A 19,892-nucleotide genomic window follows, 5' to 3' on the forward strand; every position below is an offset into this window, starting at 1 on the left:
ATTAAATCATTCACTATGGAGAGAAAGCAGATCTCGTGTGTTCCCAGCGTTATTGTCCTGTCACCAGCTGGCTCAGATCTTTGAATAGTAGTAGACTTGAGATGCGCGGGAATACTAGCGTCTGGTGATCAATTTTCATAACGGCAAGGAAAGTAGTGTGAGTGCGCCACACCAGATTTTTTGAAAACTGTTTGATAAATTTTTTAACTATTTTCAACCTGTCTTTAGTCTCTTCAATTATCTTCAACCGTTGGAAACGTGGATTCCTGAGAATGATAACATCAAGGAAATCGCACTCTTTATGGGGGTCACCTTCTCACTGAGACACTTTTTGCACTCAGCGGAAGCTCAGTGATTCGTGTTCTGATAAAATAAGATGGTACGAGATATTTGTATAAGAGATGCCGCAGTAAGACCTCGAAAATTCCACTCGCCATCTGCAGACTAGCAACTCTCCACAACCAATTTTTACAAAAGCTTCAACCAATGACCGTCGCTGGCTTGAAACTGGTTCTAGTTTTGTCAGGTGCTCCTCTGATTATTTATGAATTTATCATCTGATTTAACTAGCAGAGATCTTTAAGATAAAGGGGCTTTCACACAGTAGTAACTACAGGTGATTTGAAACAGTAATAAGTTGGAAGAGATAGGAGAGCTGTGCTCATCCAGAAAAATCGGGTGTGGCGCACTCACACAACTTTCCTTGCCGTTACGAAAATTACCTGACATTAGTGTACACGCGTATATCAAGTATACTGTTCAAAGATGTGAGCCAGCTGGTGACATGACAATAACGCTGGAGACACACGAGGTCTGCTATCTCTTCATAGTCAATGATTTAATAGAATCAACAGTTGCCAACAGTTTACAATTCATTGAATAATTACATTTTCTCGAATTTCGAGCTTATTTTCAATTTTAGGTGGAAATATTACTGAACATTAATTGTAGCTAACATTAGTGTTCACGCGTATATCAAGTCTACTATTCAAAGATATGAGCCAGCTGGTGACAGGACAATAACGCTGGAGACACACGAGGTCTGCTATCTCTTCATAGTCAATGATTTAATAGAATCAACAGTTGCCAACAGTTTACAATTTATTGAATAATGACATTTTCTCGAATTTCAAGCTTATTTTCAATTTTAAGTGAAAATGTCACTGGACATTAATTGTAGAGATTTTCATGCTTAATCTTTTCCACTTGGAACATTTTGTTTCAATTGAATCTGAAGCCTGATATTTGAGAATCTAAAATCAAACTATGTCTTCTTTGTCTTTTCCATCCTCTGGAATAATCCTACCTAAGTATATAAATTTTTTACTTGTTTGAGGGCGTTATTCTCTATCTTTACTATTTCAAAATCAGGATTCTTGGAGCAGATCATCACTTCTGTCTTAGCCTTATTTATCTCCATGTAAAATTCATTTTTGAGAATGTCATGCAAGGTATTCAGTGCTCACTCTAGATTACCTTTATCTTGTGCCACTATTGCAATATCGTCTGCAAAGCGGAGCATTTGCACTCTTAATCCATTTACCTTGATTCCTGAACAATATTCCTTACATTTCTTCAATCTCTTCATAGTGAATGATTTAATAGAGAATCAATAAATGTCAACAGTTAGCCATTGAAATAATCACATTTTCTCGAATTTCGAGCTTATTTTCGATTTTAGGTGAAAATGTTACTGAACATTAATTGTAGAGATTTTCATGCTCAATCTACTCCACTTGATTTTTCTTGTTTAAATTGTATCTGAAGCCTGATAATTGGGAATCTAAAATCAAACTTTGCATAGATAGGGCGGAGCTCCTGAAATTTCTACAAATTAATATGGAACTCGAGGCAGTTGATAGAGCTTATCAATGGATATTTTAGGTATAAATTGATCAGAATTGTTAGAGCCGTTTTCGAGAAAATCGCGAAAACCCTTGTTTTTGGTAACATTTTCGCCATTTTAGCCGCCATCTTGAATTGCATTTGATCGAAATTGTTCGTGTCGGATCCTTAAGTGCGTATATTCATACGCGCCGCGAACATGAGCAATTCACTTTTAATCAGCTGACTATATCTGTATTGTTTACAGAAACGGTGAGATACATATATAAAAAGCTTGGCATCAGCTGATTAAATGTGAATTGCTCATGTTCGCTGTGCGTAAATCTGTACGCACCTTTATATTGCAAGGACCTTGAGTTCCAAATTCCGAGTCATTCCGTTAATTGGGAGATGAGATATCGTGTACACAGACATACATACACTCACACATACACACACACACACACACACACACACACACACACACACACACACACACACACACACACACACACACACACACACATACTGACGTATACCCAAAAACCACTTTTTTGGACTCAGGGGACCCTGAAACGTATAGAAATTTAGGAATTGGTGTACCTTATTTTTTTTCGGAAAGCAATACTTTCCTTACCTATGGTAATAGGGCAACGAAAGTAAAATTTACTTGAGATTTAATATATGTGAAATAAGAAGATTTTCAGTTGAAGAACTGCTAGAGACTCTTCTCCTCCTATAGGATAATGATATTGACTCAAGTTAATAGAATCTACAGTGAGAACCACGTTATGATTGCAGTGAAGAAATATAAGAGAACAGCGTTGCCGATTCTCATTGTCTTCTTTAGAGGATAGCTGATACCAGTATATATGAAGTAAATATTAGCTGTTCATTCTTGTTAAGAATAATTAGGCATATTTTCAAAATTTAGATTAAATATTCTGTTAATTTATTATATTCGTACTCTGTTGTAAAAATATCTGGCAATGTTGCAGAGCTAAAGAAGGATAGCGCTTTTTGCTTTATCGGATGATAAATAAGGATAGCAACACCATTGTTAATCAAATACTGCCATTATATGTACTCGCTTCGCTCGCCATATCCGTTTAGCCAAACGTTTAGTCTGGACCTCCGGTTGGATCGTCCTAACATAATATGATAAAAATGCTCTAATGAAAAATGCAGGCGAGCGAAGCGAGCCTGCTGATCTCACTCTTGAACGATCCAGTCGGGGGTCCAGGCCCCCTGGCTAGACGGATATGGCGAGCGAAGCGAGCCTGACGGCTAGTCATCTATATTTCCTTGGAACAATTGGAACTGTTAACGTCTCCGCGAGAATAGAAGGATCGTTCTCGCATCTTTTTTTTCAGAGAGGTGCACCATTGAAGCAGCTAAAACAAAATATATTATACAGCTTCTCTCACCATCCAATTCTGCGAAAATTTATCCCTGATATCCACCTCTTGCATACCAAATAGATAATGATATTTTGAATTCATCCTGCGAAAACAAATTTGTTCCCGAATGAGAAACTTAAGTGGAAGACATCATTCAATAAGTTATCGAAAAATCTTGTGACACAAAAGAAAACATCCGCTCTTCGTTTTTAGATACTACGAACTTTTGAACAAGGGATCGATTTTTATGTTGATCGATGCATGAGGAACTTGTTTGAAAGTCAAATCATAAAACGCAGTGAATTCCGGGAAGGCATATTCAGACACTGGTCAATATTTCAACAGGAGTTTATGCATGTGGCCTCATTCAAACTCGTGGGATTTCCATAATATATTTCGTCTCTCATTTTATGATGTCCTGGGTTGGAATGGCTTCATCACGACAATTCTGATCTCGCCATGCGACTTCTTCAGGTGTTCGAATATTATGATTCTATTCTTTTATGTTAGCGACATAATTTAGGCCTTAAAACTGAATATAAAACAGCCATATCACGACATAATTTAGGCCTAAAATAGTTATTTGTGCAACTAGTGCGCAAAGTGACAGTTTGCTGCACCGAAAGAAACGTTTACGCCCGAGCCGTAGGCGAGGGCGGAATGGTTTCTTGAGTGCAGCAGAGGAACTTTGCGCATGTATTTCACATTAAGTTTTTCCTACAGTTACCATTGAATATGAAAAGTGGGTAATTATGGGTAAAATTGCCTGAAATCCATGAAATGTTTTTCTGTGTAATTTTATTATTGATAAAAACCTTAATCCTAAAATCCTAAAGTCCTCGTTGTCCTTGGTTATAATATATAATGTAATAATTAGCGCGTTGTGCTTCGTTGCACCTCTGCTCACTATAGCAGCCACAGCAGTCACTGTTACCAACTTCATTTTCATTTTGCTGCACTGTTGCTCCATATAACCTACTAAGTATTTTGTGTTGCCATGTTGCAAATCTGGAGTGCAGAAAAATTTTTCCCGCACTAGAGCGGAAAAGTGATTCTTTGCGTTCTGTAATCAGTGCAGCAATGGCCACTTTTCAACGTAACTGTAGGAAAACTAAATTATAGAACTATCATACATGTGAATATTGTCGAATCGAGTAGGCATCAAACGATAATAATTCATCTGGAGGTTTTACAGGAGACGGGTTGAGTTGAACCTCTCACTGGAAGTTGAGAGCCTACAATTCGAGACAGTTTGTCGTTATGCATTTACTCTTTTATGTGGAATGTTCTTATCTGTTTACCTGACTTACAGATAAAAATGAATGTTTCTTTCTCGTTTTGTATTTGGTTTTTGATGCTTGACAGGTTCTATCAATGTCATATTATAGAGAAATGTAAGGAACGCATTTAAACGTAATGTTCTCATCTGTTTACCTGACTTACAGATGAAAAATGAATGTTTCTTTCTCGTTTGGTATTTGATTTTTGATGCTTGACAGGTTCTATCAATGTCATATTATAGAGAAATGTAAGGAACGCATAATTTTCGTATTTATTGGTAGTTCAAAACTTTATAACCAAGATATTTATAGACAACAAAGTAATTCAAGATTTGCTGAGTTTTAAAGGAATCCTATTGTTATCAACAATATGTAACAATAATAAAATGAGAATTCCAAGTGGAGGAGAAATTCCGAAATATAAAAGGAAGACGACTTTTGCTTCATCACAAGAAAAATGTGAGAATATTCTTATATATTCAGCTGTTATATAGCTATGGAGAATGTGATATTTTCGAGCTCAAAATTTAAGTGTTTTTATTCTTTATTTTGTGAATTTATAGTTTGTTTCATGTTTTTAAGAAACTTTTATTATTAATCCATCCAAATTTAAAATTGTTTGTTTTATTCTAATTTATATTTTAGATTGTGATTTGGTGTAGAAATTTGAATGGACATAACCTATAATATTAGGACAATTTAAAACTAAATTAGGAAATTGAAGAAGTTTTAGGCAATAGCCTGTTTTTTCATTTCCGATTCTTGTATTTATTTTTTTTGCAAACCTTATACATAAATAAATAAATAAATAAATATTGATTCATACTATATTTCACGTATTCTACTGTTTATTCACTACTTTTTGTGTAGTTGAGAAGTTTATATTCATATTGAATGGAAAAGACTAAGAAATTGTCATAAACCACAGATTTATTGATACTTAGAAAGACCGGTTTCGGTTATTACACCATTGTCAATCTCTGATAAACAGAGAGTTTATCATTCAATAGTTTTATTCATTATATTTAGTAGTATCAGTAGTGAAGGCTGGTAGAACTTTCTCTTCCATACAAGTCAGCAAATATAGTCTTTGTCTTCTTAATTCCCAGTTGGTCCCATAGGTCACTATTGTTTTTTACTTTCCTTGCCCTATTACCATAGGTAAGGAAAGTATTGCTTTCCAAAAAAATTTAAGGTACCCTAATTTCATGTTTTCTATAAGTTTCAAGGTCCCTTGAGTCCATAAACATGATTTTTGGGTGTTGGTCTGTGTGTGTGTATGTGTGTGTGTATGTGTGTATGTCTGTGAACAAGATAACTCCATTCCTAATTAACCGATTGACTTGAAATTTTAAACTCAAGGTCCTTATACCATGAGGATCCGACAAAAAGAAATTCAATAAAATTCAATCCAAGATGGCGGAAAAAATGGCGGATAATTACTAAAAAGCCATGTTTTTCACGGTTTTCTCGAAAACGGCTCTAACGATTTTCTTCAAATTTATACCATTGATAGCTATTTATAAGCCCTATCAACTGACATGAGTCTCATTTCTGGGAAAATTGCAGGAGCTCCGTAATATTCTTGAGAAAAATGGCGGATAATTACTAAAAAAAACAAGTTTTTCACGATTTTCTCAAAATAACTTGACCGATTTTTTTTCAAATTCATACTCTGTATAGTTATTTATCAGCTCTATTAACTGGCATGAGTCTCCTTTCTGGGAAACTAATGGGGGGTCCACCCCATCCTTGAGAAATGGACTTTGTAACCTCCTTCTCGTGCATGAGGTTGATAGGCAGAGCAGTTCATAAAAATCTGGTGTGGTACACTCACACAACTTTCCTTGCTCATATTCGAAACTACGATCAAACTTTTGTATATGTGTATATATAATTGTTTTCAGAGTACTTTTTCCTTTGTGTAAATTGTGAAATTCAATGATTTTTTTAGTCGTCATTTTTTTAAAGTCGTCAAAACAGCTGTTCTACAGATGAAATATCTCGACTATGTGTTCTTTTTATGAACTGCTCTACCTACCTACCTCATGCACGAGAAGGAGGTTACAAAGTCCATTTCTCAAGGATGGGGTGGACCCCCCATTAGTTTCCCAGAAAGGAGACTCATGCCAGTTAATAGAGCTGATAAATAACTATACAGAGTATGAATTTGAAAAAAATCGGTCAAGTTATTTTGAAAAAATCGTGAAAAACATGGTTTTTTAGTAATTATTCGCCATTTTTCTCAAGAATATTACGGAGCTCCTGCAATTTTCCAAGGAAAGAACTCATGTCATTTGATAGGACTTATTAAAAAACCAAGCTACCCATGGCTTGAATTTGAAGAAAATCGTTAGAGCCGTTTTCGAGAAAACCGTGAAAAACCTGGTTTTTGGTCATTATCCGCCATTTTTCTCAAGAATATTACGGAGCTCATGGAATTTTCCCAGAAATGAGACTCATGCCAGTTGATAGTGCTTATGAATATCTATCCATGGTATGAATTTGAAGTAAATCATTAGAGCAGTTTTCGAGAAAACGGTGAAAAAAATGGATTTTTAGTCATTATCCGCCATTTTTTTCAAGAATATTACGGAGCTCCTGAAATTTTCCTAGAAATGAAACTTATGCCAGTTGATAGGGCTCAAAAAAAGCTATCCATGATATAAATTTGAAGAAAATCGTTGTAGCCGTTTTCGAGAAAACCGTGAAAAACATGGTTTTTTAGTCATTTTCCACCATTTTTCTCAAGAATATTACGGAGCTCCTGAAATTTTCTCAGAAATGAGACTTATGCTAGTTGATAGGGCTTATAAATAGCTATCCATGATATAAATTTGAAGAAAATCGTTTGAGCCATTTTCGAGAAAAACGTGAAAAACATGGTTTTTTAGTAATTATCCGCCATTTTTTCCGCCATCTTGGATTGAATTTTATTGAATTTCTTATTGTCGGGTCCTCATGGTATAGGGACCTTAAGTTTAAAATTTCAAGTCGATCGGTTGATTAGGAATGGAGTTATCGTGTTCACAGACATACACACACATACACACATACACACATACACACACACACAGACCAATACCCAAAAATCATGTTTTTGGACTCAGGGGACCTTGAAACGTATAGAAAACTTGAAAATTGGGGTACCTTAATTTTTTTTGGAAAGCAATACTTTCCTTACCTATGGTAGTAGGGCAAGGAAAGTAAAAAGTACACACAGTCGAGATATTTCATCTGTAGAACAGCTGTTTTGACGACTTTAAAAAAATGACGACTAGAAAAATCATCGAATTTCACAATTTACACAAAGGAAAAAGTACTCTGAAAACAATTATATATACACATATACAAAAGTCTGATCGTAATTTCAAATATGAGCAAGGAAAGTTGTGTGAGTGTACCCACACCAGATTTTTGTCATTGCAACAAAAACTTGTTAAATTTTTTCAAATAGATTCACAATAATTCATTGTGAAATTCGAATTAGAATACTCATGCTTTATAAACAAACTTCCTTGCTACTGTAGTAATATATTTATGAATGGAAAATACTCCAACACATCCTTTGAGAATGGAACCTGTTCTCCAGTCTGCTTGAATGATATATATTATTAATAGACAAACGTCGGCGTGAAAATTGCTGCAAACGTCTGCTGAAAAGTAAAACTTTCGCCTCGCTGTAGTGAGATCCATGTTATAATGGCAGTGGAGAAAGATAGGAGAACAGCGTTGCCGATTTTCTGCCTTGCCTCTGCTTTCCATGGAGGATTGCTGACACCGGTATACCTGATGTAAGTTGATATTAATTGTTCATTCATGTTACAATTATAATCAATTATATATTTTTCCTCCACCTACTGTCTAAAGTACTCACTTTACTCCCTGAAACCTAATACTAAAGTGTCACTTTTTCGCTCACGGTAGTAAAAAACAGAGAAACTCCCTAGGGAGTAAAAGTGACTCCATTTCAATAACATGAGGAGCATCTCTATTTTGAAACTTACATTGTAATAGGTTAGAAGGTCTAAGCTCAGATGAGAAAGCATAATAGAGGTGTCTGTCATTGAGTCAACAGCTGAATTCAATACCACAACCAGAAATTTGATTAACTCATGAAATATATGTTTGTATGATAATTATTATATTCTTAATATTAGTAGACGATAAAAATTTATACAATTTTAAAAATATTTTATTCTATTCAAAATACCAGCCAACAAATATTTTTGATCTGCAATTCAAATCTGAACCGCGTGATCTGGAGTCAGCCATTTTTGGTAGCTGCTCAGCTGATATAATTGTTACAACTTTTGCCGATAGATAGCGCAATCGGCAGTGCCAATCAGACGACCGGTTTTTAGGTTTTAGATTTAGGTTATGTTGTTAGGAATCATTGTCACCAATAAGTAAGTTATTAGAATGATTTTATTTGCAGTTTATATAAAAAAATGTAGATGGAGGAAAAATGTTGTGTACATCACGAGCGAAAAAAACTTTTTCTCCCTCAGGAAAATTGCTGCCCTCGGCTTTGCCTCGGGCTTCAAACTTTTTCCCACAGGGAGAAAAAGTCATACTTCTCACTCTAGATATACAAATAACTATTATTCACCAAGAAAGTATATTCTTTAATAATTGAATACTACATTTTCATGCTTGTAATTGAATATTTTGTTAACTGTTTATATTTTTACATTGATATAAAACGATCTAGCAATATTGCCCAGCAAGATAATGATAGCGCCATCTGTTTTGTCGAATGATAGACAAGGATAGCAACACCAATGTTAATCAAATACTGCCATTATAATGTGGACCACACTTTATGAATAATGCACCGACCTTGCAAGTCGTGGTCGAGGTCTTATCGGCGGACGCCAGACGGAATATTTATCGCGACTAAATAAATTTGTCGAATAAGATGCAAAGATGTCGTCGATTGAGCGACCCACGCTTCGTCGCTGTAGAGAGGCTGCTCACACCTGATATTTTTCGATCACTTGTGGGCAGAACTTCCGTTACCTGTGGGCGATCCACGCTCACAAGTGTTAAGATCGCTCTTAATCGCTCGAGCAACTAGATATTACTCTCATTATCGCCAAATTATTCATCCAGATGGCGCTATCATCACAAATCATTTATTTATTTAGCGTTTAATTTATTACAAGTATAGCTGGTAGTATAGTCTTTTATCCGTCAGAGATCTTGTATATAAATGAAAAATACAAATTTAAGTTCCCTTTGTGACTAAACAATTTTAAAAATCTGGTGTGGTGCACTCACACAACTTTCCTTGCCGTTAAGAAAATTGATCAACTGACGCTAATGTTCACGCGCATCTCAAGTCTACTTTTCTAAGATCTGAGCCAGCTGGTGACAGGACAATAACGCTGCAGACACACAAAGTCTGCTATCTCTTCATAGTGAATGATTTAATATAATCAACAGTTGCGAACAGTTTGCAATTGAATAATCTTATTTTCTCGAATCCTTATAGTGAAGGACCTAAAGTTCCAAATTTCAAGTCCTAATTTTTCCCTTTTTTTATCAATTCTGTATCAAAATCTGATGTATATTTCTTATTTTATTTTTGCATTTGGTATTAGTTTCCTTCCATTTATTATTAAAATGTTTGAAGTGTAATATTTATTTTGTCTGAGTTTATTTCTCTTTTGTAACTCTTTTTTTTCTGTAACTGGGCACCCGCCGAAAAACCTTTGGGTTTGGCAGGACCCTCAACTGTTTGTATTGTGAATAAAAAATTTTGATTTGATTTTTGATTTTGAATTGATTTACGAAGATATCCCGTGGTATAAGGCGTTCATTCTACAAATTTCAATGTTAACTCATGCATTGTACCGATTGTCACAGTGGAGCTGTGTCAGGAGCTGTGTAATGCTGGTAGGTTATCATTATGTCCCGCTCTCACACTCTCACCCCAACAGAACACTAATAATAGACAGTAGTCGACAGTAGTCGGCTCCAGTTAACAAAAAAATCTGGTGTGGCGCACTCACACAACTTTCCTTGCCGTTATGAAAATTGATCACCTGACGCCGCGCATCTCAAGTCTACTATTCAGTGATTTGAGCCAGCTGGTGACAGGGCAATAACGCTGGAGACACACATGAGGTCTGCTATCTGTTCATAGTGAATGATTTAATAAAATCAACAATAATTTGCAATTGAATAATCACATTTTCTCGAATTCAAAGCTTATTTTCGATTTTAGGTGAAAATGTTACTAAACATTAATTGTAGAGATTTTCATGCTCAATCTACTCCACTTGATTTTTTTTGTTTCAATTGTATCTGAAGCCTGATAATTGGGAATCTATCTGCATTGATGGGGCGGAGCTCCTGAAATTTTTACAGATATGGGACTTGTGGCAGTTGTTAGAGCTTATCGATGACTATTTTAGGTATGAATTTGATCAAAATCGTTAGAGCCGTTTTCGAGAAAATTGCAAAAAACCCTGTTTTTTGACAATATTTTCGCCATTTTAGCCACCATCTTGAATTGCATTTGATCCAAATTGTTCGTGTCGGATCCTTATATTGTAAGGACCTTACGTTCCTAATTTCAAGTCATTCCGTTAATTGGGAGATGAGATATCGTGTACACAGACGCACATACACTCATACACATACACACACACACACACACATACAGACCAATCCCCAAAAACCACTTTTTTGGACTAAGGGGACCTTGAAATGTATAGAAATTTAGAAATTGGGGTACCTTAATTTTTTTCGGAAAACAATACTTTCCTTACCTATGGTAATAGGGCAAGGAAAGTAACAATATTATTGGCTTTATGACTGCTTCATATATTATTTGTATTTTCACTTCCCTGAACAGGGTTTTGAATCTCAAATATTGGGTCAGAGCATAATAGCATCTGTTTGAGGCAGCTAGTTTCGCTTTTATGTCAGTAATAAGAGACAGTAATCGGTTTCAGTTAACAAAAAATTGGCTTGAAATTTGGGACATAAACGACATATACCATGGGATATCTCCTTATATGCTATCTTTTTGGTAGCATATAATCTTCTTTCGGTCTCATATCTTCTTTATTCTATATTTTTGGTAGAGAGTTAGTGGGGAGGATATTTTTAATATTCTTTCCGAAGAATGGACATTGATATGTCCAAAGCTCCGCCAATTTATGTAGATGCATAACAATATAATTATTATCTATAGTTATTATATTACAAATTGCTTTTTCATATCATATACAGTTCAATAATTATTTTCTTAGTCTATATTATGTAAATTCATCTATAATTTTGCTGTATTGTGAGCTATTGTATATAAGTGTATAAGCCAGTATATATTGTAATCTACATAAATAAAGTACTCAATCAATCAATCAATCTTTTCTCTATGGTTGAAGTCACCGAAAATTGTATAAGTTGTATTCATTTTGCGATACTTCATTCATATTCCAAGATTATATTATTATTTTTGTAGATGAAATTCATCAGTGTATACAATATTCTATCTGGTTCCACCCAGGAAACATACATCAAAACATATAATAGGCTATAAAACGATGATTTAGGACATGTTAGACATTTGGATTATTCTTCCATTCATCGATAGAGGAGTAGCTTCGTGCAAATATTTTTCACCACATGTTTACCAAAGTTTTAACAATATATAGAAATGGAAGAACTGGAATAGTGTAATTTGAAGAATGTTAAGTGAAACATAACCTAGCTACATTCGGACTGTTGTATAAATTAGAATTGGAACCGTTTTGGGCTTATAAGCCTGTGGTACTCTCCTGTAAGTTGTGTAATTCTGGATGATTGAATAGATAGAATAAATGAAATTGGAATCAGCTGAAGATAATGAAATATACTATTAATTGATCACATACAAATAAAAATGAAATTGGCCTACCCTTTCTCAAAATTTTATTTTTTATTATTCATGACATGTTCTGGTTTTGAAGCCATCTTGACTTGATAATGGCTCTGAAGTGGAAACGTGTCATGCATAAGAGATGATAAATGTTGAAATAAGGGTAGTTTTATTTAAAACTTTCATGTAAATACATTTTTCCCTGAACAAGTGAGTGGACATATACATTGTTCCCATATCTCCACTAACTTTACTCTCCCATTGACTTGTGTTATACGATCATTCAAGTTCAAATATTATTCTGTAGCAATTTTCCCATGTCCTTGCTTTGTTATTTTGAACGATTTGCTCAACATGGAAGAAAATGAACAATAGTTACCCTTATCCAAACATTGCAATATGTTCTATAGAACTGAGTAATTTTCAAAGACGTTTCTTGAAAGTCTCAACCAATCGATACCTTTTGAATTGATAAACAATTAATAAAAACATTCAGTAATCATTACAAAATGTCTATAGCCTGGAGAAGCAGAGCAAATGGAAAATGTTGTCCTTCACTTCATGATTGAAGAGGAGGGAAGGAGGAAGAAATGTCCATGAAGAGGATTCATACATCAAGTATATTTATTTATTTCTAAAACAAAATAAAACTTGTAGCACCCTTTATTTATTAAAAAACTTAAAATAGTTGAACAACTAGTTTCCGTTCTAAAACAATCTTCAGGTTCTAAAGCCATTTTAGAACCAAAACTAGTTGTTCAACTATTATAAGTTTTTTAATAAATAAAGGGTGCTACAAGTTTTATTTTGTTTTATTAATTTAAAAGCAGCCCATTTCAATAAGTGTTTTATTTATTTCTGTATCTGTATTTATTTCAACACTTCAAAGTTTAAACAATCCATTTATCTCAAACATCTTCATCTCCTTCTTGTTCTTGAGTATTCTGTTGTGACGTGTCTCACACTATTCAATAATTGTCTGATATGCACTCGTATTCAGAGTCACGTTCTTCCAATAAGGCATTAAGCTGTATTTATATTATTACTGCAAAGTTCAACCAATCCATTTATCTCAAACATCATCACTTCACTCTCCTTTTTATCCTTGTGTATTCTGCTGTGTCTTGAGACACATTCTCCATTAATCATCAGATAGGAAATAAAACTTTGAAAAGAATCAAGCTCTTCCAGTACATGATTAAACTATAATTATATTATGAATGCAATGTTTAATCAATCCATTCCTCTCAAACATCATCACTATGGTCTCTTCATTTTTCTTGTGTATTTTAATGTGTCTTGAGTCAAACTTTCCAAAAGTAATCACAGAGGAATAATAGAACTTTGAAGAGAATCGCGTTTCAATACAGAAATGTACTATACAGTATTTAATACTAGTGCAGAGTTCAATTGATCCATTTCTTTCTTACATCATCTCTATACTCTATACTCATCATCACTGTATTCTCCTTTTAGTTCTTGTGTATTCTGTTGTGCCTTGAGTCACACTTTCCAATAATTATCAGCTAGGAAATAGAACGAAGAGAATCAAGTTCTTCCAATACACAGGATTAAAGGATGGCAATCACTCTGTCAAGGTTGTTCACATTATTAGACCGCAGTGAGCTTGTGCTAAACCGGAACCACTGAGATGAACAGCCTTGTTAAGTGCACTTGTTAAAAGGCCTATACTCTGCCACAAGTTACCTCTCACCTATTACCTCTCATAAGTTACCTCATCTCACTAACGAAGCCGTATAGCTCTCACCTCGCTTCATTCATCTCTCAATCCTTCCAACCATAATTACACACTATTCACTCTCCGTTTGTTTTATCTATGAGAGAGTGCATCAAACGATGATCGTAAGGAAAAGTTATCGAGTTCTGTCCATACTGATGACGTGTGCATGAAATTAAATAGTTATTTGTGCAACTAGTGCGCAAAGTGACAGTTTGCTGCACCGAAAGAAACGTTTACGCCCGAGCCGTAGGCGAGGGCGGAATGGTTTCTTGAGTGCAGCAGAGGAACTTTGCGCACGTATTTCACATTAAGTTTTTCCTACAGTTACCATTGAATATGAAAAGTGGGTAATTATGGGTAAAATTGCCTGAAATGCATCAAATGTTTTTCTGTGTAATTTTATTATTGATAAGAACCTTAATCCTATAATCCTAAAGTCCTCGTTGTCGTTGGTTATAATATAATAATGTAATAATTAGCGCGTTGTGCTTCGTTGCACCTCTGCTCACTATAGCAGCCACAGCAGTCACTGTTACCAACTTCATTTTGATTTTGCTGCACTGTTGCTCCATATAACCTACTAAGTATTTTGCGTTGCCATGTTGCAAATCTGGAGTGCAGAAAAATTTTCCCCGCACTAGAGCGGAAAAGTGATTCTTTGCGTTCTGTAATCAGTGCAGCAATTGCCACTTTTCAACGTAACTGTAGGAAAAAGTTCTTTACTCTTTACTCTTTCAAGTAAGAAGTCAAGTTCAAATTAGAAAGTAGAAATGACAGGAAGGTGGAAACTGAAGTAATATTCTGAGATAAATTCAAAAACAATTGAGTGGAATTTGAGTTGGGAGAAGAATGGAACTTTATGTGCCGGTTTCCGAGCTCGGGATTTGGCTGAGTCCTAGACTTTAAACAGCTGGAATCAGAAAATTGGCTTTCCGAAACGGGGCGTAGTCGCAGTCATTGTCAAAGTCACGTTTGAATTGAATTTCAAAAAATCTGGTGTGGCGCACTCACACAACTTTCCTTGCCGTTATGAAAATTGATCACCTGACGCTAGTGTACACGCGCATCTCAAGTCTACCATTCAAAGATCTGCCAGCTGGTGAAAGGACAATAGCGCTGGAGACACACGAAGTCTGCTATCTCTTCATAGTGAATGATTCAATAGAATCAACAGTTGCCAACAGTTTGCATTATTGAATAAACAATTTCTCGAATTTCGAAGTTATTTTCGATTTTAGGTGGAAATGTCACTGAACATTAATTGTAGATATTTTTATGCTGAATCTTTTCCACTTGATTCTTTTTGTTTAAATTGTATCTGAAGCCTGATAATTGGGAATCCAAAATCACACTTTGCATTGATGGGGCGGAGCTCCTAAAATTTTTACAGATATGGGACTTGTGGCAGTTGATAGAGCTTATCAATGACAGTTGATAGAGCTTATCAATGACTATTTTAGGTATAAATTTGATCAAAATCGTTGAAGCCGTTTTCGAAAAAATCGCGAAAAACACTGTTTTTGACAACATTTTTGCCATTTTAGCCGCCATCTTGAATTGGATTTGTTTGAAATTGTTCGTGTCGGATCCTTATAGGGGAAGGACCTTAAGTTCCAAATTTCAAGTCATTTAGTTAATTGGGAAATGAGATATCGTGTACACAGACGCACATACACTCATACACACACACACACCACACACACACACACACACACACACACACCACACACACACACACACACACACACACAACACACACACACACACACACACACACACAACACCACACACACACACAACACACACACACACACCACACACACACACACCACACACACCACACACACACACACACACACACACACCACACACACACACACACACACAACACCACACACACACACAACACACACACACACACACACACACACCACACACACACACACACACACAACACACCACACACACACACACACACACACACACACACACACACACACACAGACCAATACCCAATAACCGGTTTTTTGGACTCAGGGGACCTTGAAACGTATAGAAATTTAGAAATTCGGGTACCTTAATTTTTTTCGGAAAGCAATACTTTCCTTACCTATGGTAATAGGGCAAGGAAAGTGAAAACTAGAAAATTGAAAACAAAATAAAATAAAGAGAAAATAGTGTAAAGTAGCAGCTATTTCGAGTTATTTAGAAATGTCTAATTTCTTCAAGGAAAAACGTTTCAAATTATAGAAATGAGAAAATGAAAACTGCGACTACTGTTATAAAAACTGCGACTACGTCCCGTTTTGGAAAGCTAATTTTCTGACTCCAGCTGTTTCAAATCTAGGACTCAGCCAAATCCCGAGCTCGGAAACCGGCCTTAAATAGTTCTTACTTTGTGTCATTAGTAATCGATTCATGGGTTTAAATATTATAGTGAGGTTCACGTTATAATGGCAGTGTTTGATAACCAATAGTATTGCTATCCTTGTCTATCATCAACAAAGCGGATAGCGCTATCTCTTTCTCGCTATGCTCTGTTTCCAGATCATCTTTCAACAATTTAGAAATAATATTTAATACCCAAAATATTCCATCTGAATCATGAAATTCCATTATGAGATCATTAAAAACATAATTTCTTGCTTAATAAAATATAATTGATCATTTTAAACGAGAATGGACAGTTATAGTAGGCATTGACAAGACAGAGGATCGGCAACGTGGAAATAATAATTAACAAGATATTTCATCTTAATCATGAAAATTCATTATGATATCATTGAAAAATATAATTTCTTGCTTGATAAAATATAATTGATTATTTAAAACGAGAATGAGCAGTTAATATTACATCAATAAAACTGTATCAGCTACCATCTATAGAAGGCATTGACAAGACAGCTTCGGCAACGTTGGTCTGCTATCTTTCTTCACTGTCATTATAACGTAGATCACACTAATAGTATTGCTTCCTTTTACAAGAAGCAAGTGGAAGGAACTCGACTTCCAACGAATTCCCTCATAAAATAGGAATTAGTATAATATGTATATGTAAATTATAAGTATTAGTATAATGTAATGGTTGATTCAAAATCTTTGTTGAATTTATAATGTTTCTTTGTGATTTTATACTTCCCTTGCCCTATTACCATAGGTAAAGAAAGTATAGCTTTCCGAAAAAAATTAAGGTACCCCAATTTATAAATTTCTATACGTTTCAAGGTCCCCTGAAATGTTGTCAAAAACAGGATTTTTCGCGATTTTCTCAAAAACGGCTACAACGATTTTGATCAAATATAGAATAATCTAAAATAGTCATTGATAAGCTCTATCAACTGCCATAAGTCCCATATCTGTAAAAATTTCAGGAGCTCCGCCCCATCTATGCAAATTTTGATTTCAGATTCCTAATTAGATACAATTTAAACAAGAAAATTCAAGTGTTAAAGATTCAACATAAAAATCTCTACAATTAATGTTCAGTAACATTTTCACATAAAATTGAAAATAAGCTCGAAACTCGAGAAAATGTGATTATTCAATTGCAAATTGTTAGCAACTGTTGATGCTATTAAATTATTCACTATGAAGAGATAGCAGACTTCGTGTGTCTCCAGCGTTATTGTCCTGTCACCAGCTGGCTCAGATCTTTGATTAGTAGACTTGAGATGCGCGTGTACACTAGCGTTAGGTAATCAATTTTCATAACGGCAAGGAAAGTTGTGTGAGTGCGCCACACCAGATTTTCCACCTATTTCTCTAAACTTCTATTCCTCATATCTCCTTGATTGAGAGTGTCTGTTTGTCAAGTTCGTTCTCAGTTAATCAAGTATCTATTTCGACCATGTATTGATATACTGAAACAAATGGACGGTTGAGCAAATCGATTCGTCAAGCTTTCAGCTCTACAAGTACCTATTTTGTCTATTTTTTGAGATACTTGAACAAATGAGAAGTTGAGTTATACAGCTCGTCAAGTTTCACGGTATCAAGTTTTCGTTGCAGGCTGATACAGTCAGCTATACCGTTGCACACTATAGTGAGGTCCATGTTTTATTGTCAGTAGAGAAAGATAGAAGAACAGCGTTGCCGATTCTCTGCCTTGCCACTGCCTTCTATATAGGATAGCTGATACCGTTATACCAGTGTTATTAACAGTTCATACTTGTTTAAAATAAATAATATCATATTTTATTCACTATTAATCATATTCTTGTTCAATCATAATCTATGAATCAAGGAAATATATTTTCTTGAAGAATCTATATATATAAAAGCGAAATGGCACTCACTCACTGACTGACTGACTGACTCACTCACTCACTCACTCGCAGAACTAAAAATCTACCGGAACAAAAACGTTTAAATTTGGTAGGTATGTTCAGTTGGCCCTTTAGAGGCGCACTAAGAAATCTTTTGGCAATATTTTAACTCTAAGGGTTGTTTTTAAGGGTTTAAAGTTCGTCTTTTAGCATGTATATTCTTCTTCTCCCAATCTCTTAATTATAATTGGAATTTCCATATCATATGTTACTATAGAACTATAATCTAGATAGAGTACCTCTTCAAAACAGTTGTTAACTGGCAACTAGATTAATAATTTTTTGGTCAGGTTGGCATTAAGTTGAGTTGACTTTGTTAGGTTGGTACCAAGTTGAAGATTTAAATGCATTTATCGCGGAAAAATTGATTGGGCACTGCTACTTCAATCCTGGGAATATTATATTACTAGCCGTCAGGCTCCCTTCGCTCGCCATACCCGTTTAGCAAGACGTTTAGTCTGGACCCCCGACTGGATTCTCCTAACATATGATAAAAATGCTCAAATGAAAAATGCAGGCGAGCGAAGCGAGCCTGCTGTTCTCATTCCTGAACGATCCAGACGGTGGTCCAGGGGGCGGAGCCCCCTGGCTAGACGGATATGGCGAGCGAAGCGAGCCTGACGGCTAGTGGAATATATAATTGATTATTTTGAACAAGAATGAACAGTAATCAGATGAACTGGTATCAGCTAAACTGTATAGAAGGCAGTGGCAAGGCAGACAATCGGCATCGCTGTTCTCCTTCCTTTCTCTACTGCCATTGAAACGTGGACCTCATAACACATCGTTTTATGCTTGGTATTTATCAGCAATTCATGATTCTTTATTTAAATACTGAACTGTTGAACAAAAATATTTTGGATATTTTGACCAACAGTATCTTTGCTTTTCACAATAATTGAACGAAGAAAAGTTCCAGATATATTGATGTACCAACTCTCATTTTGCATCACTAGGGCCCGGTTGCACAAGAGCCGCTTAAATTTTAACCGTGATTAATTTCACGAGAACCAATCATAGAAGGCGTTTTTGAAAAGACGGCTCCTCTGATTCTCGTGGAATTAATCCCGGTTAAAATTCAACCGGCTTTTGTGCAACTGGAACTCAGTGTACAGGAAATTGACAGACTTCATTCCAGTATCTTCAAAGATCAATCTTCTCAATCAACATCTCCATAATATAATTTTCGGTCCTGGGTCAAACCAGTTCTCCTATTTATTGTCACAAAGTAAAATTGTGACGAGAAAATAATAAATAATATTATTGAAAGACGCTCGGCTATCAGCAATGCTAGCCGACCGCGGAGATAAGGGAGGTACCGATGGCGCACCATCTTCCGCGCATCAAGTCGATTTCCACCGCCTCTGGCGGCGGCTCAACTCCATCCCCTCCACTTTGGGGGAGTATAAAAAGGCCGGACGAGCCCCAGACCACAGCTTTCCGCTCACA

This window comes from Nilaparvata lugens, chromosome 6 (genome assembly GCF_014356525.2).
Source record: "Nilaparvata lugens isolate BPH chromosome 6, ASM1435652v1, whole genome shotgun sequence".
Taxonomy (NCBI): Eukaryota; Metazoa; Arthropoda; class Insecta; order Hemiptera; family Delphacidae; genus Nilaparvata; species Nilaparvata lugens.